Source organism: Rhodnius prolixus, unplaced genomic scaffold, assembly GCF_049639745.1.
Source record: "Rhodnius prolixus isolate KJV_2025 unplaced genomic scaffold, Rpr scaffold_3, whole genome shotgun sequence".
NCBI lineage: Eukaryota > Metazoa > Arthropoda > Insecta > Hemiptera > Reduviidae > Rhodnius > Rhodnius prolixus.
Window position 1 is genome coordinate 22,051,206 of NW_027411603.1, and position 26,499 is coordinate 22,077,704.

General features: G+C 34.8%; 1 protein-coding gene across 2 annotated transcripts in view; it reads right to left on the reverse strand.

Moving 5' to 3' along the window:
- Positions 1–26,499, reverse strand: part of pb (homeobox proposcipedia) — a 163,383-nt gene that overhangs the window by 108,644 nt on the left and 28,240 nt on the right. The gene's annotated exons all lie outside the window — the stretch shown is intronic.

Genomic DNA, 26,499 nt, shown 5'->3' on the forward strand with positions numbered 1-26,499 from the left:
TATCTTTTATTAAAAGACGTTTATGGCGATGAATATTAATCACATGCGCAAGTTTTTGAGTGATTCAAGCGTTTCTAAGATGGCCGAGAAGACCGCCCGGGTCGCCTTTCCACGTCCAAAACGGATGAAACTATTGATTATAATTAATCAACATTACTACCGTGAGGTGCTTGCTTAACTCCGTGAAAGAGTAAGGAAAAACGGCCCGATTTGTGGAAGAACAAGTCACGGATTCTCCACCAAGACAACGCGCCGGCTCACACTGTATTGTTAGTCAAGACGTTCTCCAAGTACACCCAGTTTTAGGCCATCCGCCTTATTCGCCTGACCTGGCCTTATGTGACTTTTATCTGTTCCCCAAAGTCAAATCTGCATTAAAAGAAACACGATTTCAGTCCGTTGAAGCTGTGAAATAAAAAGCGGCACGCGTCATGCAGGAGCTCACAGAAAAAGACTTCCAGCACTGTTTCGAACAATGATAACTTCGCATGGAGCGTTGTAGGGATAGAGGAGGGGTTTATATTGAAGGTGATAATAACTAAATATGTTTAAATTTAAAATAAAATGTTTTACAGCAATAGTCTCGTTATTTAATAGCCACACCTCGTATTATTGTAACAATATGTATTCCTCGCAGATACGGGCCATTTTGTTGGATGGTACCTCTTTCTTTCTAACTTCCAAACCTTACTACATTTAATTATCCAAGATAACTATTGAGAATTTTTCGCAATATTCTTGTAGTACCGAGAAGAATCAAGTCCTCTACTTGATCAAGCTCTCTACTGAGGCCTTAAGTCGACTACCGATATAACGACTGCAATAATCACAAGCCTCTTCAAGCCCGTACACCTCCTTTAATTCAAAGCCCAGTTTAATATTATCATTATTATTTTCACTGTTTCAAAATTTATTTTTAAGAAGTAAAACAAGCTAGATAAGAGTTCCTATGAATGCTTTGGAAATAGGTACATTAACATAGATACTAATTAACCATTAAATAAAATACAATACCTAGAAACCGTGAATCGAACCCAGTACCACAATAAATCTTAGCCCCAACCGTTCGGCTACCGGGGCGGCTACTATTCTTTCTCGCCTTGAGGAAGCCTTACGTGAAACTATTATCAGACCTAGAGCATCATGCTTAAACTCGTTTTATTCAAATCTTGTCCTCTCTTAGATTTAACACAATTTCAAAATGTAAAATCAACTTCTTGGACGGTTTGTGCAATTTTAATCATCAATAATTCTTACTTAACTGTATTGCGAGCCATTCAAACAACAATTAGTTAATTATAAACCTTTTTTTAACAATTCATGCGTTCTTGGGATCGAAAATTAATTGATTATAGTCCTTATACGTGTAAACAGAAATGTAACTTGTTTGATGTTAATTATATATTTATGAAAGAGAATAAAACAGGCACTTATATTCAAGGAGAAGAACTATGTAAACATAGTTATAGCAGAATTGTTGAAATGAATGTAAAAAAGTAAGAAATATTATTTTTGCGCTATGTACAAAATGGGCAGTGAAATGAAGACGAGTGCTGCTAGTCCCCCCAGTGCAAATATTTAATGTAGTAGAGCCAACTGTAAACATTTACTGAAAAAATTATCGTACGAGTAAAAGGGAGGTAAGCAATACTAGAAGGGTTGCCTTCCTATTAATTCGATTAATAACTAATGGGGCTAGATGTAGTCGGCTAGCATGGTGGGTAGCCAACATCCCACACCATTAACGCAATCGATATGCTCCGTACAATTCACTTAATAGTTCTTAGGTAGTTATTTCATTTTCATTTTTTTTTTTTTTTTTTTTGGTACGTGTGGTTATTTAATTAGAAGTCAGTTGTACAGTGATTGCTTTGGTTTAAACCCAAATTTGATTTTGTGGTACATTTCTTTGTTTTTATTGTAACAGATGTTTATTAGATGTGTTCTACTTTTATAACGACTGAAATCGAAAACAAAACTTTTTTTAAGCAACAGTTTCTATGGAAGATTGTTCAGAAGGAAGAATTCTCCAGCCATTGTAGAATGGTAAGGTTAGAAATGTAAAAAAGGAGCACTGAAAGATAACCTCCTGGCGTATACGAGGTGTGTTCAAAAAGTAACGGGAATTTTTAAATTTCGCGGGTTTGGAGAGTCTGATTGTAAAAATTTTTTTTTTATTATGTTGGTACACATGCCCCTGAAGTACGATAAAATTTTCAGTAATATTCATTGTTTACTTCTTAAGTGGCAGCCGTTAAGGTTAGACGTGTTTTTCGAGCTTGGCGATTTTTGTTTGTTAAAAAAAATGGATCAAAGAATTTGTATTAAATTTTGCGTAAAAAATGAAATAAAGTGTAATAAAGTGTGTGAAATGTTAATAAAGGCATATGGTGAGTCTGCTATGAGTAAAACAAGGATTTACGAGTGGTATAAGCGTTTCCAAGATGGCCGCGAAAACGTTGAAGATGACGAACGACCTGGACCTCCAAGCACATCAACAACCGATGAAAACGTGAAAGAAATGGTTATGAACGATCGCCGAATCACAATCAGAGAAGTCGCTGATGATGTTGCCATATCAATTGGCTCATGCCATGAAATTTTTTTCGGATGTTTTGGGTATGAAACGTGTGGCAGCAAAATTTGTTCCAAAATTGTTGAATTTCGAACAAAAACAGCGGAGAATGGAAGTTGCTCAAGAGTCACTCAATGAAGTCGACAACGATGCGGATCTACTGAAACGTGTTATAACAGGTGACGAAACATGGGTTTACGGATATGATGTTGAAACTAAGGCTCAATCGTCCCAGTGGAGGCATTCTGGATCGCCAAGACCGAAAAAGGCTCGACAAGTGCGGTCGAATGTGAAGGTTATGCTCACTGTGTTCTTCGATTTTAATGGCATAGTGCATCATGAATTCTTGCCACAAGGTCAAACAATCAATAAGGAGTACTACCTACAAGTTCAACGCCGTTTGCGTGAAGCAATCCGAAAAAAACGCCCGGATTTGTGGCAAAACAATTCATGGATTTTGCACCACGATAATGCACCTGCTCACACTTCATTGCTTGTTCGTGAATTTTTGGCCAAAAACAAAACTTTAACGATGCCCCAGCCTCCATATTCGCCAGACATGGCTCCATGTGACTTTTTTCTATTTCCAAACATAAAGAGAACATTAAAAGGCCGTCGTTTTACAAGCATAGATGACATTAAAAGCGAATCGCTGAAAGAGCTGAAAGCTATCACAAAGATCGAGTTTCAGAAGTGTTTCGAGGATTGGAAAAAGCGCTGGCACAAGTGTATTGTATGCGAAGGGGACTACTTTGAAGGCGACAATATTAATGTAGATGAATAAATAAATATTTTTTTCAAAAAACGAAAATTCCCGTTACTTTTTGAACACACCTCGTAATACTGCCTCCAGTCGTATAATACTGCTATTTTGTTAATGAAATATAGAAACAGTATTTTTATATTAATTTATTTCATCTAACTAATCTTGAACCAAACTCCTGTACCAACTGTGGACAAAGTACGCTACCTTGGACTGCACCTATACAAACGGTTGACATGGAATCCCCATACTAGACTGAAAAGACAAGAAACTAACCAACGCTACAAACTTCTCGCCAGACTACTTGACCAACGTTCGAAACTTAACCTACATAACAAAAGACTCTTATATCTACTGTTACTGCGACCTATTTGGGCATACGGCATCGAAGTATGGGTTTCAACTAACCGTTCCAATTCACTACGCCTCCAGAAATTACAGTCAAAAATATTTCGAAAACTTCTTAACGCTCCGTTCTATGTATCAAACCTCACTATCCATATTGACCTCAAAATTCCTTTCATTACAGATCTTGCTAACACTCGTTTCTTCAAATTTCATTCCTCTACAGCAACTCATCCTAACCCTCTCATAGAACACCTATCTTCCTCCACATTACCAGGTAATCCTCTAAAGAGATTGAAGAGAAGATGGCCTCGTGATCTTCTCTTATCGTGAGAGCAAAGCACGTTACTGGAGTGGCACCACTGGGTGCATTCTCCAATCATGATTTCCTTTTATTTCTTTTCTCTTTCACCATATTTGCTTGTTGCAACAACTGTTGCAGTGGTCAATTACAATAAAAGATTAAAAAAAAAAATCTATTTAAAAAGTACAGGAGAACAAGAACATTTATTATGAACAAAAAAATGGGCTTCAGAATTTTTGGAAATCATTGTACTATCGTAAACTCAATGAGCTCAGTTAACAAAATAAATTATAGAATCGAAAAGTTGCAGGAAAAGATAGATTATTGGTTTTACTAGAATTCTTTCAGAACAGATTGAAAGTCAATCAACTTAATTACAGAGAAAACAAGAACAAGCATAAAGATAAAGTGGATAATTGGGGATACTGCAGGCGCTACGGGGAGAATTGCTCCACAGAGAATTAACCAGTGTGTGAAAGAATAAAGAGTGTGAATCGTCTTAACGAGAACGAGGGTAATAAGATACAGAAAGTGCTAAGTATTTCCATTGAGAGGTAATGGTACTTGCAGAATAGTTTTGGGTTTTAGTCTCCATGGGAAATTTGGAGAACAAACTCTTAGTATTGCTGTAAAATATTCTAACTTGAATTGGAGAACTAGTGCAAATGGTAAGGAATAGATCTTGAGTTATAGTTCTTTAACGTCACGAGAGTCTGCTGGATTTTCACACAAAAAAAAACGTTTGTGGTAAACGTTAAAAATTACACCGCCACCGTGAATATGTAGGTTAGATGAAATAAATAAATGGATATAATCAAAAATAAGAATCATTCCAAACGATTTTTACGCAGTCTGCCGACACAGCGCGTTCAATAACCAATTGCGCAAGTTGAAACATACCTGTTTCAAGCAGCACTTTAATCTATTATATATCACAACAGCGTCCATTTCCAACGATATAGCCGCTCCTCAGTCTGAATCACAGCAATCATAGAAAATAAATGTGAATATTTGTAAATGCTCTACGTAATTATAACTTCGCATTCACTTCAATTCACAGATTTACTATTTGCCTTCCATTTTATATATAGAATTTAAACTGCTCCGCGCTGATATTAAATATTTAGGAATCTAGATTGGCAAATGTGAAATAACATGAAGTCCAAGTAGACAAAACTTAAACGATAAGAACTAATTGACAGTTATTTAATTGCTAGCACAACTATTTTACAAACAAAACTGAAACTGGCCGGATAAATTTCGGATAAAAAAAGCACACTGAATCCGATTCAGACTTACAGAATTGAAGTATGTGGGTCAGCCTAGGTTCCCAATCAGTCCCGAAAATTCTTTGCCGTAAAACTAAAGCTCTATGTTATGTTTCCCACAAAACTATAATGATCTTACCGTACCATTTATCGAGTGTTTAATACGTATCATCCCTCTACTATATAAGTTTCATTCTCAACTCTCAGACTATCTTAATTCGTTAATCCGTCAGTTCTCATCTCAAAATCTTTTCCAACTTCCAAATCCACGGTCTGGCGCTGGTCATGCGATTTTCGCGGAACAATGGAGGGCATCTTTTTATCATCATATACAGGTTTTATTTTTCGCCTACCAACAGTACCCCTGCTGAGAGGGAGTTTATTTACAAAATCACTTATATCATGTACCCCTGTTCTTACATGTTATACAGCATATACCGGGTGTACACGGAGGAGAGATCGAAACCTCGGGAGGTGGATTCAGCAGCTCAAATGCAACAAAAAATGTTCTATTCAGTTTGACCCGATTCTCAATAGTGTCCAAGATATTTGCATTTTTAACTTATCCGTCGATATTCGCGTTTTTCTCCATAAAAACGGCCGTAACTTTTCTATCCTTTATCCTAACAACAAATCTGCTTATTCCAAACGAAAGAGCATTAAATTTTCTATAAATATGATTAACCTAGAACCGTTATAAACAATGAAATTTTTTGCTTTAATATCTCAAAATTCGTTCTCGATGATTTCTGTTAAAATTTTCAACTGTATTTTTTCAATGATTAATGAATCATGGAGTCACCCAATTGTAGGAAAAGTTGTTGCATTTACTGAGCTTCAAGACCATATGGATATTTTTGTTTTTAATTAAACATCTGTAAACACTATTGAGAATCGGGCCTGAGTGAATAGAATATTTTTTCTGTTGCATTTGAGCTGCTTAATCACCTCCAAAAGTTTCGACCGTGTAATATTTGAAGCAGGGCTAACTAAGATTTTGCATTAGTAAATTTCAAATAAAATAGTTTTGTGAGGATAAGCAAATCAAGTGGGTGCTACGACCTTGGTTTTAGGGTAGGTATACTCTTATTTTATACTGGGCAAAATTACAAATTATTTAAAACCTCAAGATTGATGCTGATACAGCGGCATTAAACTATTAATTATTTAATGAAGAAGCAATAAAGTGAATTATGTTTGAATTTCAGCTCATAAAATACCAAAATGGGATGCTTTCGAAACAATTGTTTGTTTATTTATGTAGATTATGTTAATGAATTTAAATGCAAGCACATAGCAGCGTTGAACACTCCATATGTTGGATATACGTCTGAGTATACAAGTAAGTTTTCACCAACTAGTGGTGTAAGATTGTTAGAACGCCAAATTCCCAACAGGCCTCTTCACTCTTTGGCTGGAGAGTCGCTAGCTTTCAGTGTGATAATAGGCAGTGAATAGGCTTGTATTTAGGGGTTAGAAGGTTGTGCAGCAGGTGAAGGGTGAAGGCGTACCACACACACACGGAGCAAGATTAAGTGGTTTGTGGGAGAAAGAGCCGCCTGGAGGGCTGTACCCTACCACCTACCACCACTAGACCACTACAATCTCTTGGGTTGATGTACACCCCAGCAAAGGAGTAAAGGTTCATGAGGGACTTGACTTCTAAGATAGATAACACCCTCTTTCCGCGGCTTGACGCACTTAGGCACAGTCAACGAACACTGAGATGCCCACCTCCTTTCTTCTTCAGGGCAAGCTTTTGACGTGGAAAAAAAATATATATAGAAGTCTTTTAGCAACATTTGTATCTAAGTCTACTTGAAGTAAAAAGACAGAAACCAACGCTAGTTCGTTCTTTACGATCAAGGAAAAGCTTGAAGAGTAACTATTTCTCCCGCTATAACCCTTAACAGTAAATTACAATTTATTTTTTTAAACTCGGCACTTTTAGTTAAGTCACCATAAATGTGAGAGGGAAATCTTCATTTGTTAGCGCTTACATGAAGCAGAAACCTAAATGTGACTGTACTACTTACAGCGTTCCACAACTAGTCTGAAACAAAATCCTATTTGGCCGGACTAACAAGTTTAACTAGTGATGTTCAAGAGCTGAGCTATAAGGCTGTAAGGTTCGAGCCTTGAGCTCTCGAGCTCTCAGGGCTCAGTGGGTGGCTCTAGTCAGAGCTCGAGCTGAAACCTCACAGAGAGCTCGGTGAGTCTCCAAGGCTCTGCTCAAAAGGCTCGAGCTTTTTTTTGTGTTTTTTATATGAAGCATTTTATTTGTACTAATTAATAAATTTATTTCTTAAAATAAAATCAAGTTATAGCAGCTAATGAATTTTTCAACATATTTTTGTATAAATGAATACAATAAATTTTTAAAATGTTCGTTTCTCATTGATTACTCGTCTTCCTTAAGCATTTAAAAAAAGCTCGCACTTTATAAGCCTCCAACTTGAACTTCACGGCTCGAGCTTTGAGGGCTATAAGGCTCGAGCAAAAGCCCCAAGCCGTAAAGGCTCGAGTCGAAGCTCGACTCGGTTGAGCCTTCAGCTCGAACCTCAACTGAACAAACACTAAGTTTAACAATTCAATAACTAGTAAATAACCGCTCTTTATAGTCTTAAGCATCAGATGATTTTAATAACAACGTCAATAAAAATAAACTATAGCTGCTAATTGAATTGAACATTAATAAATTAAAACAGATCTAAAACTTTTGTATAACATATTTAGTATTATGTAGCCCTTTTTTAACCCAATTTTTAAAAATATTTATCTACTAATTGCTGAATCACCCCTTGTAGTTTAAGAGTCTAAACCAACCAGTGATGGGCAAACTACGACCCGCGGGCTAACTCCGGCCCAATGAAAGGTTTAATTCGGCCCGACACATATTTTATAATAATAATTAAAAATAACAATTATCCTTCAAACATTTGTGAGCAGCTTTTTCTAATAATGAAACTTAGAAAAAGCTGTGTCTGAAATAGATTGACGAATGAACACCTCAGTTCGATCTTAAGAATAACTACGAGTAAGTCTCAATTTGGACCAAATTATTTTGAATTATTATATATCAAAACATTCGCAGCTTCATGCATCGCACTAGTTTAATTTTAATATTATAAAAATGGCTTACTCACTTACTGTATAATTTTTTTAAATAAAAAAATAATTGTGGCCGCTCCTAAAAACGTTTACCTCACTTTCGTTTACATCACTGGTCTAAACGAAACTATTAAGTAGCTGTGGATGTAGACTTTATCAGTCAAGTAATGTACTTGTCGCGGATCAGTCCAGCAATTTTGATATAAAGGAGGGTTTGACCTAATTTTAAAGAAAATTTGGGAATTTTATCTTTTATAGAAAAAGAGAAAAAAATTGTCAAAGTTGGGTGTTTTTCAGCGTTACGCTTTTTCGTGCAGTTTTTGATAATCAACCCTTATACAACTGTCCTACCGGACAGTTTTAATTAATTGTTGGCGGATATTTCTTTTTGCACAGAGTAGGCAGCTGTCAATTCTACAAGATCTTGGAACACTGGTTTGTAGCTGTCTTTCCTGCGGGCGGAAACGACGTCGCAGTACCTTTTTTTGCCTTGCTAGAAGAACTCCAGAATACTATTCTATAAATTAGGAGAATCAAGTGATTAGTTCGGAAATAAACGATATGTTGATTTCTTTAAGGAAGATTTAATTAGTAACGTAGAAAAGAGCATTGACGATTCTTCCACTGGACTTTGGATTGAATGTTATATTTTAATAATTATATTCTCTGGTTATTAAAGGATTTGGTGGAACTCATGGGTCAAAAAACTGTTTTTAAGTAGAGTAAAAATAAAAATAGTTTTACGAGTATTTTCACAGTAGAATGCAGTCCGAACAATCGCCTAATCGCCTGCTTAGTTCTTATCATTTCTGCTGAGAATGTGGATTCCAAGTTAGTCTACGAACCAGGAAAAACTCCAGTTGGCAAACTTGGTATGTCTTGGTCATTTTTATGTAGGTTTGTCGTCTTAGTACACAAGTAATTGGTGCGCAGATTTTTTTTAAGCTTAAATTTAATTTGTCAGTGCAAACATCATTTATTTATAAGATTAAGGATAGTTCTGTACATTTTAAGAGTCTTCAAGGTTCTCCGGATGTGAGGAGACTATGGAGTATCATCCGAATAGATAGTGATTGTAATATTAGAAATAAAAGGAGTCAGGGCAGGACGAAGGATCTTACCTAGCTGATTGCCAGCTAGCATAGGTTTTGTGCCTGAATATTCAATGCTAACGTGCACTTTGAAGCAGAATTTGGTGAGGAAGGATTTCATTTTAGGATAAGATGTGCGAGGAAGAAGTTTTTTCAAGAAGTCTCGGATGTTACATCTTGTCAAAGGCATATAACGCGTTCAGAAAGACTCCATGACTATAGTTTTTTTGTAGAATACTGTTAACGATCTTTCCGTATTTAACGCACTCAAATTTTGTTTTTTCAACTCTTTGTTTTGTCAGAATTCCTGCTCCAACAGCCTACATCTGGTATAACACATTGGGAATAACTCTTCTAATGTGTGGGGACAAGAATAGATTCTTCACAAAGCACTTGGGGTCTCTACACAGGATGAAACAGTTAAAAGATTTTAGGGTTCATCTGAAGAAAGGGCAAAAAAAATCAAATAATTTTATTGCCAAAATTAAAACTGTCCGGTAGGACAGTTGTATAAGGATTGATCGTCAAAAAGTGCACGAAAAAGCGTAACGTTAAAAAACACCCAACTTTGACAATTTTTTTCTCTTTTTCTATAAAAGATAAAATTCCCAAATTTTCTTTAAAATATAGGGCAAACCCTCCTTTATAACTGTAATTTTTTTGCAACCCCCAGACCTAATAGATTTTGAGAAAAAAGTTGCCGAAAATGAGCAAAAACGGTATTTTCAGAAATTGTTGTTGTTCTTCTTCTTCTTCTTCTTGTTGTTGTTGTTACCTTTTTTGTAAACTACGTAGCGCCTAAACGCGAGAACCGATTTTCATGAATGAGGTGACATTCGATTCGGAATTTTATGTAGATGTGCCTTTTGGGGGTCTCGACGCTGTACACCGAATTAGAGAGGAGTTAGCCCCCTTTATGTAAGGCCCCCTTCAAAATTATTATTACTAATTACTCTGTAAATCTTAGCCCGATTTTGATAAAATTTGGTAGGATGATAGAGTTAGGGCTCCCCTACGTAACATTAAAGCGGCGATCTGCTCTTACACTAGTTAAGGGGAAGTATAGCAATCGTTTCAAATTATCGACAAGTGAACTGATTTTCATGAATGAAGTGTCATTCGAATCGAAATTTTGTACAGATTTGCACTTTAAAAGTCTCGTCGCTTCGCCTCATATGGAGGGGAGTTTGCCCCACCCAAATAAGGCCCTTTCTAAAACTATTATTACCAATATTTCTATAACGCTTTGTCCGATTTTGATAAAATTTAGCACGAAGAAGTGATTAAAGCTCCTCTACATGGCTGTGAAGTGCCATCATGCTCTTACACCTACTAAGAGGAAGTACTGAAATCGTTAAAATTATCAATGGGTGAACCTATTTACATTAATGAATTGTCGTTCGATTTAAAATCTTTGCCTCTTTGCCTTTTAGGGAGAAGTACTGTAATCACCCGTTTATTTTTCTTACTCCTCTTAAAAGGAAGGTCTGAAATCGCAGTTTAAATTTGCTTTTTACGTACAAATACCTTCCTATTTTATTAAAACTGTCCGGTAGGACAGTTGTATAAGGGTTGACCATCAAAAACTGCACGAAAAAGTGTAACGTTGAAAAACACCCAACTTTGACAATTTTTTTCTATTTTTCTATAAAAGATAAAATTCCCAAATTTTCTTTATAATATAGGGCAAATCCTCCTTTATAACTGTAATTTTTTTGCAACCACCTAGATCTAATAGGTTTCGAGAAAAAAGTTGCCGAAAATGAGCAAAAACGGCTTTTTCAAAAAATGTTCTTGTTCTTGTTCTTCTTCTTCTTCTTGTTGTTCTTGTTGTTACCTTTTTTGTAAACAACGTAGCGCCTAAACGCGTGAACCGATTTTCATGAATGAGGTGTCATTCGATTCGGAATTTTATGTAGATGTGCCTTTTGGGGGTCTCGGCCCTGTACATTGAATGGGAGAGGAGTTTGCCCCCTTTATGTAAGGCCCTCTCCAAAATTATTATTACTAATTACTCTGTAAATCTTGGCCCGATTTTGATAAAATTTGGTAGGATGATAGGGTTAGGGCTCCCCTACCTAACAATAAAGCGACGATCTGCTCTTACACTTGTTAAGGGGAAGTATAGCAATCGTTTCAAATTATCGACACGTGAACCGATTTTCATGAATGAAGTGTCATTCGAATCGAAATTTTGTACAGATTTGTACTTTAAAAGTCTCGACGCTATGTCTCATAAGGAGGGGAGTTCGCCCCACCCAAATAAGGCCCTTTCTAAAACTATTATTACCAATATTTCTACAAAGCTTAGTCCGATTTTGATAAAATTTAGCACGAAGAAGTGATTAAAGCTCCTCTATGTGGCTGTGAAGTGCCATCATGCTCTTACACCTACTAAGAGGAAGTACTGCAATCGTTAAAATTATCAATGAGTGAACCGATTTACATCAATGAATTGTCGTTCGATTCAAAATCTTTGCCTTTTAGGGAGAAGTACTGTAATCGCAGTTTATTTTTCTTGCTCCTCTTAAAAGGAAGTACTGAAATCGCAGTTTAATTTTGCTATTTACGTACAAATACCTTCCTATTTTATTCAAAACGCTTTCTCAAAAAAATGGTTATTGAGGATGGTTTGGGGACCGTAACTATAATCATTCTTTAAAAAGATCTCTCCAGTGGTAGTTACGGTTCCGATTTAACACCTTATCAGGTTATAATGATAGAATAGCTTATTCCAAATTTTAAAAAATCTGTAAAGCAGACGTAACTTTGCAAATAGACAAAAAGGAAAATCTATCCAAAAGGTACAAAAATCTCCTTAACAAAAACTTACAGTTTTAAAAGTTAAGTATAAGGGTTGATTAAACGCCAAAAGGTACACAAATCAGCAGTTCCCAACATTTCATTAATACTTCATTGATATAATTTAAGTAATTTTACTGCATTAACTTTTCCTTCACATTTTTTAGAATTTATTAGATGTCACAGACCCTTATGCTGGCCATTTTCGTCTACAAAATATTTACTCAAGTAGCACACCATTTAACTTAGATTGACTGTAATATCTATTTATCTATAATAATCAAACTATTAATCACAGGTGAAAAAGAAAACGTTATAAAAAATATAAAAAAAATAAGAGGCTAAAAAATTCATAAACTTTTTTTACATCAATAATTTTATGCATTTATTTTTATTTTTAAATAAAAATCATTGGTTTAAGTTCATTCTTCGATTAAAGTAATTGTTATTTTATGTTGTAGTCAAACGTTTGTAATAATAAGTAATAAATAATCTGGCTTTATCGCAAATAATATAGTTTTCTTCAATTACATTCTCAATCTAGGTGTTCTTCCCACAATGTTATATATATGTAATATAAAATAAAGAAAATAAAGATATGCATATTTTTAGGACAGCTAATTATTCCAGTATTTTACCATGAGTAAAATTAGGGGGACTAAATTAAATTACAATTGAGAAATGAGTAAATATTGTTGAATAATCTACTTGTTATTAAATGTATGTTATTTGTGCTCACGAATATTTCGGTAAGACGAATTTAAGACTGAAATATTGTTTTGAATCCTCCGTGATTGAAATTTAAAAAGTGGCCGACTCTAACTTTGTTTTTTTCTACTTTAACATGCATGTATATGTGACTACTCAGAATAATTCATCACTCATTTTATCATAATTATAATAAAAAAATATTATGAATGAACTGGCCAGCATAAGGGTCTGTGACATCTAATAAATTCTAAAAAATGTGAAGGAAAAGTTAATGCAGTAAAATTACTTAAATTATATCAATGAAGTATTAATGAAATGTTGGGAACTGCTGATTTGTGTACCTTTTGGCGTTTAATCAACCCTTATACTTAACTTTTAAAACTGTAAGTTTTTGTTAAGGAGATATAGAGTTTACTTTAAGAATCCAAGTAGCATTTAAGGAGGAAGCGATCTATTGCCTTTAAGATGGTGTTAAAGGGCAAAGCGCTATAAATATACAAGGGGTTTGTTCTCTCCTGCTGGAGGATGAGTTACTAGCAATAGGAAGGCGGTAAGTCTTATAAACGTCACTATAAATATCAGCTGTTTCGGGGGGTGTGAGCCCCCGTTCAGTAGGGTGACACATTGGTCCGGGTGGTGCGCTAGAAGAGCGGCAAACACCGCAGACCACCTCTACAAGTACTGGACACCAAACTTACACCAGTTGACCACTGTAGGTCATAATTCATCCTGGCCCACCAGCAGCAGTAAAACCCTCTCGGTTTCCTCCCTGTCGACGTTAGTATCGTCTATTAGACAACAATGCCTGTCTCTAAATTCCACCATTACCTACATAATTCTTTGGCCGAATAAGGAGGTGATTATACCAGCTGAGGTCCACCTAGATGACCCATCTTAATATTCTTTAACATCATATCAGTCATATATAATTAATAACTGCCGTTTAGTTTTTCATATGGAGTTTAAACGAATGCCAAACACAAAGAAATAGACCGATCTGGCTGAAACTTGGTGCGTGTTCTTCCAAGAGATGCTACTAACTAAACATAACCTCGATACGCGCCAGTAGTGCTATCTCTCTGACTTTGCACGGACTTTTCAAACGACCCTCGTATTTCATGGCATATCTCCACAATCGATTTGTGCAGTGAACGGCTCATATAAGTTTCTAGACAAAATATTGAAAAAAAAATTTTCGTTTAAAGTGATTGCTGAACATTTATTTTAAAAGAGGAGAAAATATAGATCCATATTCCTAAAAAAAGAAAGTAAATAATACAAATATTTGAATCGAGCAGTAAGTAGTTAGAGAAAATAAAAATACTTGGTCGGTGTAGTTGCTTTAGCAAATAATGTAGTTTTCCGAAGTAAATAAAACAAGTCCTTCCATGTCCTCCAAGAACTCTTCAGGACCATTGCTCCTACTCACCTTTTTTTTTTTCTTTTATCCTTCATCTTTTTTTCTCTTCTATCTCTTTTCCTCTCCTTCCCATTTTCTTTTTCGATTGTACATATCGAACAGCCATAAATAGCGAGCGGAAAACCTGATAAGAAAGTTCTCTCACTCCTCAGCCCGCCATAGCGGAGGACTTATACAATTTCTACCACTTTGTGGGATGTAAAATAGGATGGTAGAACGAAGGATAAAGGGAAGATAATAAAAAGAAATTGAGAGCTTTTTAAAGAGCCAAAAGTAATGGTGTGGGGGATGCAGATAAAAAAGAAGTGTTTATTTTATTTTCCAAGCTCCACAGTATTGCGCAGTTCGTCAGTACTGGTCGCTGGATTCGGAGGCTGGCTGGAGGGTGTTTCCTCACTTATAGAGCAACAAAGTAAATCTATGAAAACAAGTACTTATCGAATGTGGTTTACAAGGTGTTGTAAATTTGGAAGCCCCCACAGATTTAAAAAAGCTCACCCTAACTTAGAATATGGTAACTTTATATAAAGCACACAACTACAGGATTATAGCTTTGTTAAGGAAAAAGGAAAAAAATATGTATATATATATATAAAGGAGCAAAAGGAGCAAAACTCCCCCGAGCTAAATTTACGATCCTTGCCCACCCTCTCTACCAAAAGCATATACTTTTAACACTGCCCAAACTACCCTTCAATGAAACAGCCCAGGGGCCAGCAATTTGCTCCTCTTTTAAAAACCTGGCCAAAACTGGGGAGCTGTGTGCTTAATTAGCTATTTTTTACACGGTTGGAGAATAAAACAGGGTGAACAAAAAAAAAATCCAAGAAGCTGTGAAGAGGGGAGGAACCAGAAGATCGGATGTGGTTGAAGGTAGAGGAGGGTCCGCTGGGGAATCTGACGGTTTTTAATCAGATTTTACAAAATTACCAACCGTACTGTGATTTTTTTTTTTAAGTAGTGGTTTACCAGCTAAAGGAGGGGAATATAATTTATACTATGATTTCTTAGTTGTTCTACCAACTTGAAAATTAAAAATTAACTCTGAATATTTCACCTGAGAACGTAGCTAACCCTACATTTTGTTTCCATTCCAAAACTTTTAGTGTCCATATTTCAACCATAAATCTTAACCCTTAACTGGTATCCACAAAATCTCAACTTCAACTGGTATCGTCGGGACAGCTTTTACTTTTAAAAAGTCATTGATATGATTTAAATCGATTTAGTTTTTGTTAGAAAATTTATTTAACAATCGAAAATGATGAATATTTTGTTAAATTTGTTTTATAAGGTTAAGAAAAACAAAAAAGTTAAAAAATGCAAAGGTTACATTTTTTAAGTTACAAAAAAAGTAGAACAAAAAATAATATTTACTGAAAAACGTTATTTTCTTAAAGTTAGATGTTCATTCCAAGAATTCCCCATAATTCTGCAATTACTAAATTATCATGATGCGAGTATAACATACTTGTTTGGTTTTGGTTCAAAAAACCAACGTTTTGTTGCCAGTAAAGACAAACAATGAAGTTCCGACGGTAGTTTTTTTTATTTGGAATTATATAAGAGGGGTTTTCTTTTTTATTTTCTTCGTAATGTCCCCGAGTAAGACAAATTCAGCTTTCCTAGTTCATGGACCAGCTTAACTGAACAGAGCCAGTTATCAGCAATAATATTAAAAATTAGAACAGAAAACAAACTCCAAAACATAAAAATAAAAAATATTAAGAAAAAAAGTTACAAAGTAAATGGTATTGTCGGGTCAAATTCGACCCAAAACCTATATTTTATTTACTTGCACCTCACAAGAACGACTGATTTGTATGGTCGATTGTTGGTTGAGGATGAAAGAGGAGAATTCAGAGAAGGGGAGATGTTTATAGTTAATTCCTTCGAAATGCCACAGACAAGGAAAACGCGCGGGTCAAATTTGACCCGACGATACCAGTTGAGGGTTAAGTTTCTTGTTTTCTAAATAGTTGATACACCAATAAAATGTTTATTTAATTTTTAAAGATGTGGAACAAGAAGTCACCAAACCTGTAGAGGTGCCAGCTGAAGGATGAGGGATATGGTCAACATTTAGCTACAAAATAAAACCTTTAAATGATTCTGCAAACTGAGAGGTTACCACACTGAATGTTGTCGGCTCAGAGGGTACCCGGGGAGAGGTTGGGCCTCTAGACAGGGTTAGTGGAAACTCCAACTAAATCGTCTAACTGACTTCAAGGACGGCAGGAACTATCAGGGATATTATTGAAGGAAGATTTAGGATTCCTGGGAAATTGGAGGTACCCTATTAGATACTAAGATTTTCCTGACATCTGGGACTGGAGGAGGTGCTGTAGGGATTCTCCTGGTACAAGTAAGAAGTAACAATAGACTTTAAAAGGTCGCAGTTCATTCTCATGCCTCCTCCAAACAAACTAACAAACCTTTACTGGGTCCTACCGTTTGTTTTTCTTTTGATGAACGTTTCCTTCAGTAGCGCGAGACGTTAAGTGAAGTCTAAATCTCTACACCAATCTGAATAATCAACCTCTGACGATAGATGAAGCTCCAATAGATCTGGGATACGGTAAACATGCATCACACGACGGATAAAATAAAAGATATATTAAGAAATTTGTGTGTACCCCAGGAACTGTAGAAAGATGCGTCCGAAAATTTCGCCTTCGAAGGGACTGTATTCTAGGTATGTTAGATGGTTTGGTATCCCTCACTGCGTAAGTCCATGTGGATTTCCAGTACTGTACGAGTGTCTCTGTGGACTTAGATTCATTTAGCCGCCTCAGATTGCATCTTCTGTTTAGTTCTTGTCTTGACAGTCAGGTATTTAGGAGGCAGGTTAGTCTATTAACACTGCATTGCCAATGCTCGAACTTAAGTCAGTTATTGCCAATGTGGAGTCATATTGACTCCATAATTTATTTTTATATTGATTTTAATTTTAATAATAAAATTTGCATTAAAGGATGAGAAAGGATAGGAATTAAGAACGAAAAAACAAATTTTGCCCACAAATAGGGTTTAACATTTCACGCAGAAGGAATTAACTTCAACTTAGGATCGCAGTAATTTCAGTATTTACTAGAATCCTGATTGACTGCCTACTGATCAGGGGCTTTTTCATTTTTTTAATTACATTCACTATTTTTTCAATTACTGTGCGCTGTTGACACGGATCGGAAATTACCCAATTCGCTGCAAGTTTTTGCTGCAATTCGGATAGAAAATCAATTCTAGAAAGAGGCTTTTTTTTTGTGCCTTGGTACTTTCTATGAAAATTATGTAAATTTATCAAATAAGCATTTAGGCAATAATCTGGAGGCAAGATAATAACAGAAAATCTACTTATATTACCAATCAGAAGTCGAAATGACTCCTATATATTTATGAGTAATGCTAATCTGGTCAAAATGACTCCTATGATTCAATTAAACTAATCTGCAAAAAAGAAACTAAGAATTCCATGGTCTTCAGCTCCTGACTATCAAATGGTGAGAGAGTGGGGATAGCATATCTAAGAGCATTTCGGGATAGCTATGAGATGTGGGAAACAGAGACCATTCCTATTTTTTTGGAGTCAAATTGACTCCGGATTGGCAATGCAGTGTTTTAACAAAGTAAAATTCCCAGATAGCTTACTTTGTCGCTTTTTGGTATGTCTTGGATGTTTATTTGCATAGTTAGGCAGTAAAAAATGTAACTTGATACAAGACCTATTTTGTTTATATATCACAATTTATTTAAAATGAATTTTCTATCGAGTTCCTGAAGTTTTTATTTCGTTCTTTAAGAATCAACCTGCAATTATGAAATTAGCAGTATTCCACTTCCTTAGATACAATGCGTTAATAATGGTCATTTATACAGTAATATCTTCCGGCATGAATTGTTTAAATAATAACTGTTCTAAGTCAAACAACTTTACCATTTGCTATAAAATATACATATTAGTCTATTATTTCCGCATATAAGCTCATACAATGGATTAAAAGTATATCTTATGCTAGGCAAAACTACTGAATTAAAGGTAACACTATTTTATTGAAACGAGGAAACAACTGACAATTTACCTCATCAACAATAGATTTATCAAGAAGAAGAAGAAGAAATAAATTCCATTCAGAATAACTTCAGTGTAAATGCTAAAATAACGGTATGATAACTAGTAATAGCATAGAATTTGATATTATTAAATGATAATAGCGGAGAGAATATAACAATAGTTGGAATAATGGGTTATTTGTAGTCGAGTGTGCGCCTGGTCGGCTGCATTACAACTAGAAGACCAAAGTATATGGTCACAAAAGGCAGATGTTCTTATCTTCTAACTGTACAGCGTTCAGGACAATGTACTTAGCTGTAAAACATATTTCTCTTATGTTCAACACATTTGGTGAACTATAGTACTGAATTTTCCTTTTTTTTAATTGAAGCTTTTGTAAGCATTAATGTTAAAGACACTACCCGACATCATTCAAATTCATTTATTTCGAAAAAAACACAGTGCCAACATATCTGAGTGAATAGAGGCGAGGTTCGCTATGCTAGGATGTATCGGTACTGGGTTCGAGTTCCGGTTTAGGCCTTGGATTTTATTTAATGGTTAATATGAAAAATTTATAGTAAAGTGTGTTTGCTAATCGCATACGCCTGAAAAAGAAGGCATTACTTCACTTTTACACATGTGTGCTAAAAAAATTAATAATTAAATCAATTACAAATAAATAATAAAAATAAGACCGGCTTTTTTATCGTTAAAAGTTAGGGTTAAGTAGGGTATTATCCAAAATAATTTGTTGCAACTAGACAATTACTGGTGAGAACTATTACTAAATCTCCTTAAGAAAAACTTACAGTTTAAAAAGTTAAGTATAAGGGTTTGTCTAAACGGCAAAAAGGTTCACAAATCAGCAAGTAACCAACATTTCATTAATACTTCAGCTAGTAATTTCAGCCAGTTAGAAACGTTCGAAAAAGCTTACGTGTTTTATTCAAATTTTATATAATTTAAGTAATTTTGCAACATTACAACTTTTCATTAATATTGTATAGAATTGATTAGATGTTACAGGCCCTTATGATGGCCAATTTCGAAATATTTGTTCAGTAAAGTGTAGTATACTGTTTTAGATTAAATATTATGATTCTACTTAATTAAGCGAAAGGACAAAGCTTTGTCTCAGGCACCTAATAGGATCACTTCTTTTTCTTTTATTTATTTAAAGCGTGTCAACATCTGGGATCATTGGCAACCGTAGCCACTCCTCGAACAGTTTACTCTCGTTACAGACAACACTTACCATCAATGGACAGAAGAAGCTCCTAAAAGAGGTATCTAAGGGCCAGTAACTAGATTCGAACCCAGAATTCCCGTATTATTCCCATATTAACCATTGAATAAAATCCAAGGCAGATGAATCGAACCCAGTACCACAATATACATCTTAGTGTTGCTTTTCTCGCCTCTAACCGCTCGGCTTCCTCTCTAACACTTCTGTGTCAGTAGAATATACATAGTACAATGGCAAATATTAGTGTTAGTATAAGAAAAGATCTCCCTGTATTTTGGGAGATTTATCGTCTGCTAGAGAGAGGAAATAGAAGTTAGTAGAGGGCAAAAAAGGCTGAGGAATTCTGCTTGAAAGTATAGCATAACCATTCCTCTTCCGCAGAATTGCATTAAAACGCATTTTCTAGAATATCTATCCCAAAAAAAAAGTTGTAAGCTTATGTTAGCGTAATAAATTCATCAAGTTAAATAAGAAATCGTGGAAGCCATTTGAGAGCAAATACTAAAAACGGAATAATCTCTTAGAATCCTATAGCTGCCAATTTCACTACGAAGATGAAAAAGCAACCTTGATAATACTCAGGCAAACGTTTCGTCAAACACGGTAATCCAGAAGTGTTGGATAAAAAATCTTCCCAAATTACGAAATCCACTTTGGTACCAAAACGATACAGCTTCAAATAAAAATTTGAAATTTCTTTTTTTGGATGAAGATTTTCGATTTCTAGTTTGCAGCCTTTGGAAATTCAATTTTTAGTAAGTTTAAATTAAAGTGTCTATTTGCACTTAAAACCTAGGCGAGGAAAAAAAAATGTTATCACGTAAAACCTTATTTTTACAAATTCCAGGTATAGGTAATAAGAATTGTTTTGAAAATGTAAAATTTAAGGTGACCATCTCATTTGTCAATGCTTGGCTAATGGATAGATAAGTGTTACGTATGTGAAAGGTGACTTATGGCATGCCGGCATTTTCAATGTTGCGTCACTGGATGGTCCGAAGATACTCCATCCATTTCTACCTGTATTTCTTACCTGAGTCTTTGTACGATCACGCCGCACGTGTCAAGCCCGGTGCGTATCTAGTGCAATGGCACATTTTGGTTGACTTAAAAAAGTCATTGACCTTACTTCCTACGTAATTCTTTTACCCAATAATACTTGAATCTGGAGTTTTGGTTAGTTGAGAAAGAATAACTCCTTTTTTTTGTCTCCATTTCGAACTATACTTAGACCATCTAAAGAGGCTCAGTAATGTGGTTAATAACAATTATTAGTAATGAATTCAGTAAGAATTATTGCTCACAATATTACGTGTAAAACTTTTGCACATCTTTTTAGAAGAAGATTAACTTTTTGTTTAAAAAGATGCAATAAGTCTGAAAGTTTATTATTTCAGGCAATATGTTTTCAAAATTGTATAACATCATCAAAATAAGCAAAATTAAAACTGTCCGGTAGGACAGTTGTATAAGGGTTGACCATCAAAAACTGCACGAAAAAGTGTAACGTTGAAAAACACCCAACTTTGACAATTTTTTTCTATTTTTCTATAAAAGATAAAATTCCCAAATTTTCTTTAAATCTTACTCCAAATTCTCCTTTATAACTATAATTTTTTTGCAACCACCCAGATCTAATAGGTTTCGAGAAAAAAGTTGCCGAAAATGAGCAAAAACGGCTTTTTCAAAAAATGTTCTTGTTCTTGTTCTTCTTCTTCTTCTTGTTGTTGTTCTTGTTGTTACCTTTTTTGTAAACAACGTAGCGCCTAAACGCGTGAACCGATTTTCATGAATGAGGTGTCATTCGATTCGGAACTTTATGTAGATGTGCCTTTTGGGGGTCTCGGCCCTGTACATCGAATGGGAGAGGAGTTAGCCCCCTTTATGTAAGGCCCCCTCCAAAATTATTATTACTAATTACTCTGTAAATCTTGGCCCTATTTTGATAAAATTTGGTAGGATGATAGGGTTAGGGCTCCCCTACCTAACAATAAAGCGACGATCTGCTCTTACACTTGTTAAGGGGAAGTATAGCAATCGTTTCAAATTATCGACACGTGAACAGATTTTCATGAATGGAGTGTCAATCGAATCGAAATTTTGTACAGATTTGTACTTTAAAAGTCTCGACGCTATGCCTCATAAGGAGGGGAGTTTGCCCCACCCAAATAAGGCCCTTTCTAAAACTATTATTACCAATATTTCTACAAAGCTTAACCCGATTTTGATAAAATTTAGCACGAAGAAGTGATTAAAGCTCCTCTACGTGGCTGTGAAGTGCCATCATGCTCTTACACCTACTAAGAGGAAGTACTGCAATCGTTAAAATTATCAATGAGTGAACCGATTTACATCAATGAATTGTCGTTCGATTCAAAATCTTTGCCTTTTAGAAAGAAGTACTGTAATCGCAGTTTATTTTTCTTGCTCCTCTTAAAAGGAAGTACTGAAATCGCAGTTTAATTTTGCTATTTACGTACAAATACCTTCCTATTTTATATAAAAAGGCTTTCTCAAAAAAATTGTTATTGAGGATGGTTTGGGGACCGCAACTATAACCATTCTTTAAAAAGATCTCTCCAGTGGTAGTTACGGTTCCGATTTAACACCTTATCAGGTTATAATGATAGAATAGCTTATTCCAAATTTTAAAAAAATCCAATCTGTAAAGCAGATATGTAACTTTGCTAATAGACAAAAAGGAAAATCTGTCCAAAAGGTACAAAAATCTCCTTAACAAAAACTTACAGTTTAAAAAGTTAAGTATAAGGGTTGATTAAACGCCAAAAGGTACACAAATCAGCAAGTACCCAACATTTCATTAATACTTCATTGATATTATTTAAGTAATTTTACCGCATTAATTTTCATTAATATTTTTTAAGAATTTATTAGATGTCACATACCCTTATGCTGGCCAGTTCATTCATAATAGTTATAATTGTGATAAAATGTATATTATATCTTCGTATAAATAGGTACTTTATTTTAACTCTATTCCAAATTATTCTTCTGATTCTAAAGTTGTCACATATACATGCATGTTAAATTAGAAAAAGACAAATTTAGAGTCGGCTACTGTTTAAATTTGAATCACGGAGGATTTAAAGCAATATTTCAGTCTTGAATTCGTCTTACCGAAATATTCGTGAGGACAAATAACACACAGTTAATAACAAGTAGATTATTCAACATTATTTATTCATTTCTCAATTGTAATTTAATTTAGTTCCCCTAATTTTACTTATGGTAAAATACTGGAATAATTAGCTGTCCTAAAAATATGCATATCTTATTTATTTTATATTACATATACACAACATTGTGGGAAGAACACCTAGATTGAGAATGTAATTGAAGAAAACTATATTATTTGCGATAAAGCCAGATAATTATTACCTATTATTATAAACGTTTGACTACTTCATACAATAACAATTACTTTAATCGCAGAATGAACTTAAACCGACGATTTTTATTTAAAAATAAAAATAAATAAAATCATTGATGTATGTTGGTGTAAGCAATTTTTAAAAAAGTTTATGAATTTTGTAGCCTCATATTTTTTTATTTTTTATAACGTTTTCTTTTTCACCTGTAATCAATAGTTTGATTATTATAGATAAATAGATATTACAGTCAATCTAAGTTAAATGGTGTGCTACTTGAACAAATATTTTGTAGATGAAAATGGCCAGCATAAGGGTATGTGACATCTAATAAATTCTTAAAAAATATTAATGAAAATTAATGCGGTAAAATTACTTAAATAATATCAATGAAGTATTAATGAAATGTTGGGTACTTGCTGATTTGTGTACCTTTTGGCGTTTAATCAACCCTTATACTTAACTTTTTAAACTGTAAGTTTTTGTTAAGGAGATAGAAACCAGGCACAACTTTGCCTAAATGTAACAAATCGATTTATACCTATTTAATGTAAGAATTCGGAACTTGAGATTCAATTATTTCAACGAATTTCCGCCTAGTATTTAATAATGAAGATATACTTAATACTTAATGAGCATAATTTCAAGCATTTATTTTAATCGATAAACTAGCCACTTCTTAATATCTTTGCTTTGCTGGCAGTAGTCACAGTATTTGGCTTTTAAATGCAAATACTGGCTAAGTTGTGTACTACAAGTAGGAGATTCCGTTTAGCCGTATATTACGTGTCGAAAATTCGGTTGCACTCTAAACTATGAACCCACATGTAGCAAATTAGCATGATATATCTGAGTTGCATATCCTTGTAAGACAATCTTTCAATAGAAAGGCGATTCTATCAGAGAAAAATTATGTTTAATAACATTTTAATGTTGGAATAATTATTTTTCCTCCTTGTAGATCATTAATATTCAAAAAAAAAATTTAAAAAATGGAAGTGACGTATCGGCTTATTATTATTAATGAATAATACGAGTATATCATTAAATTTTATATTTAAAAAAGAATTGAATCAAATAATTCTTTTGATAAATTTTGCTTAAAATTTGAGGATTGAAATCTTATTTATACCCTCTACCTAGATTCCAGCGAACACAATATAATCCTAAAAGCAAAAAGGTCCTTGCTCCTGCAGAATTACGAGGGTCGTTTGAAAAAACCGTGCAAAGTCAGAAAGATAGCACCACTGGCGCGTATCGAGGTTATGTTTAGTTAGTAGCATCTCTTGGAAGAACACACACCAAGTTTCAGCCAGATCGGTCTATTTCTTTGTGTTTGGCATTCGTTTGAATCGAGGAAGTCGAGTGATTTTCAAAAAATGGACGAAAAAGAATTTCGTGTGTTGATTAAACACTACTTTATGAAAGACAAAACGCCTCAGGAGACTAAAGAGAAGCTTGATAAACATTATGGTGACTCTGCACCTTCGATTAGAACAGTTTATAAGTGGTTTCAAAATTTTCGGAGTGGCCATATGGGCACAAGTGACGCTGAACGTTCTGGACGCCCTGTTGAGGTTACTACTCCAGAAATCATTGATAAAATCCATGATATGGTGATGGATGACAGAAGAGTGAAGGTGCGTGGGATTGCTAGTGCTGTCGGCATCTCGAATGAACGGGTACATAATATTTTGCATCAACATTTGGACATGACAAAGCTATCCGCAAGATGGGTGCCGCGATTGCTCACGCTTGACCAAAAACGAAATCGTGTGAAGTGTTGCAAGGACGGTTTGCAGCTGTTCCAGAAGAATCCGCAGGACTTTAAGCGTTGTTTCGTCACTGTGGATGAAACATGGATACATCACTACACTCCTGAGACCAAAGAACAATCTAAACAATGGGTTACCAAGGGGGAATCTGCGCCAAAAAAGGCGAAGACCGTTCCTTCGGCCGGAAAGATTATGGCGACTGTCTTTTGGGATTCGCAAGGAATAATCCTCATCGACTATCTGGAAAAGGGTAAAACTATTACAGGTGCATATTTTTCATCGTTATTGGACCGTTTGAAAACCGAGCTGCAAGAAAAACGCCCACGATTGGCCCACAAAAAAGTCCTTTTCCATCACGACAACGCACCAGGTCACACCTCAGCAGTTGTGGTCGCAAAATTAATGGAAATAGGGTTCCAACTCGTTTCACATCCCCCCTATTCTCCAGACTTGGCTCCCTCGGACTACTATTTGTTCCCCAATATGAAGAAATGGCTGGCGGGAAAAAAGATTTTATTCAAACGAGGAGGTGATTGCAGAAACGATCGGCTATTTTTCAGACTTGGACAAATCCTATTATTCGGAAGGGATCAACAAACTAGAGCAGCGTTGGACGAAGTGTATAAGCCTAAAAGGAGACTATGTTGAAAAATAAAAAAGGTTTACCCCAAAAAATTAAGTAGTTTTTATTTTTGCACGGACTTTTCAAACGACCCTCGTAATGACAGAAATCGATTCATTATCACCATATCCTTCAACTAGTTCCAAAAATAAAATTCAGATACGTACTTATTTAAGGGACATGAATGCACTGAACGATAGTTCAATAAACGTTCTATACTTTATTTTGTTACACATTATGCAATACATACTTTTAATACTTCAATACTTTGAATTTTATTGAAAAAAATAATATATCGATTTTTTTTTTAAATTATTGTCAAAAAGTGAGATTAATACAAAATTTTTGTAAGATAATTAAATTTTACATTTCTGAGCTATTGGTTCCACAATCTTAGTACCACTGATAAATTCAATATAATTTTCAAGAAATTCGTCAACTTGAGGAGGAAAATATGGCATTGATCATAAGTGTTGTACAAGTATTTTATATCATTTAAGGTAGTGGCTATAAAAATCCATTTCACTTTCATGAAAAGAACCTAATCTCTATAAAAAAATAAGTTTTTTAAGGTTTGCCTTAAACCTTAGAAAAAGTGTAATAAGGCCTTAGGGATTCACCATTTCCTTATAAACTCGTGCCTGCGCCGATTTTCCGCCTAATTTAAGGAAAAACACGCCCCCAAGGTTTTTTTTTAAACACCATTTAAGGCTTTCAAAGTTAAAGTGATGGGTACAACTATTTGGGTTTAATGTACCCTCAGTCTTCCAACTTACTACAGCCCCAATATCACACACCTCACACATGACAATGGAGGGAAGAAGTTATACAGCCCCTTTGGGGCTTTTGGGTACATTGAGTTGGGTCTTTCTCCCAAGACCAGTAATAACAACAAAACACAAAAACCAGAAATGGCCGAAGAAAATATGAAATATGATCAATTCGCAGCAAACCAGCTTGATTTTCTTCAATTACTGAAGAAAAAATAACGTCAAATTACAGTCATATTTTCTATATTTTTTT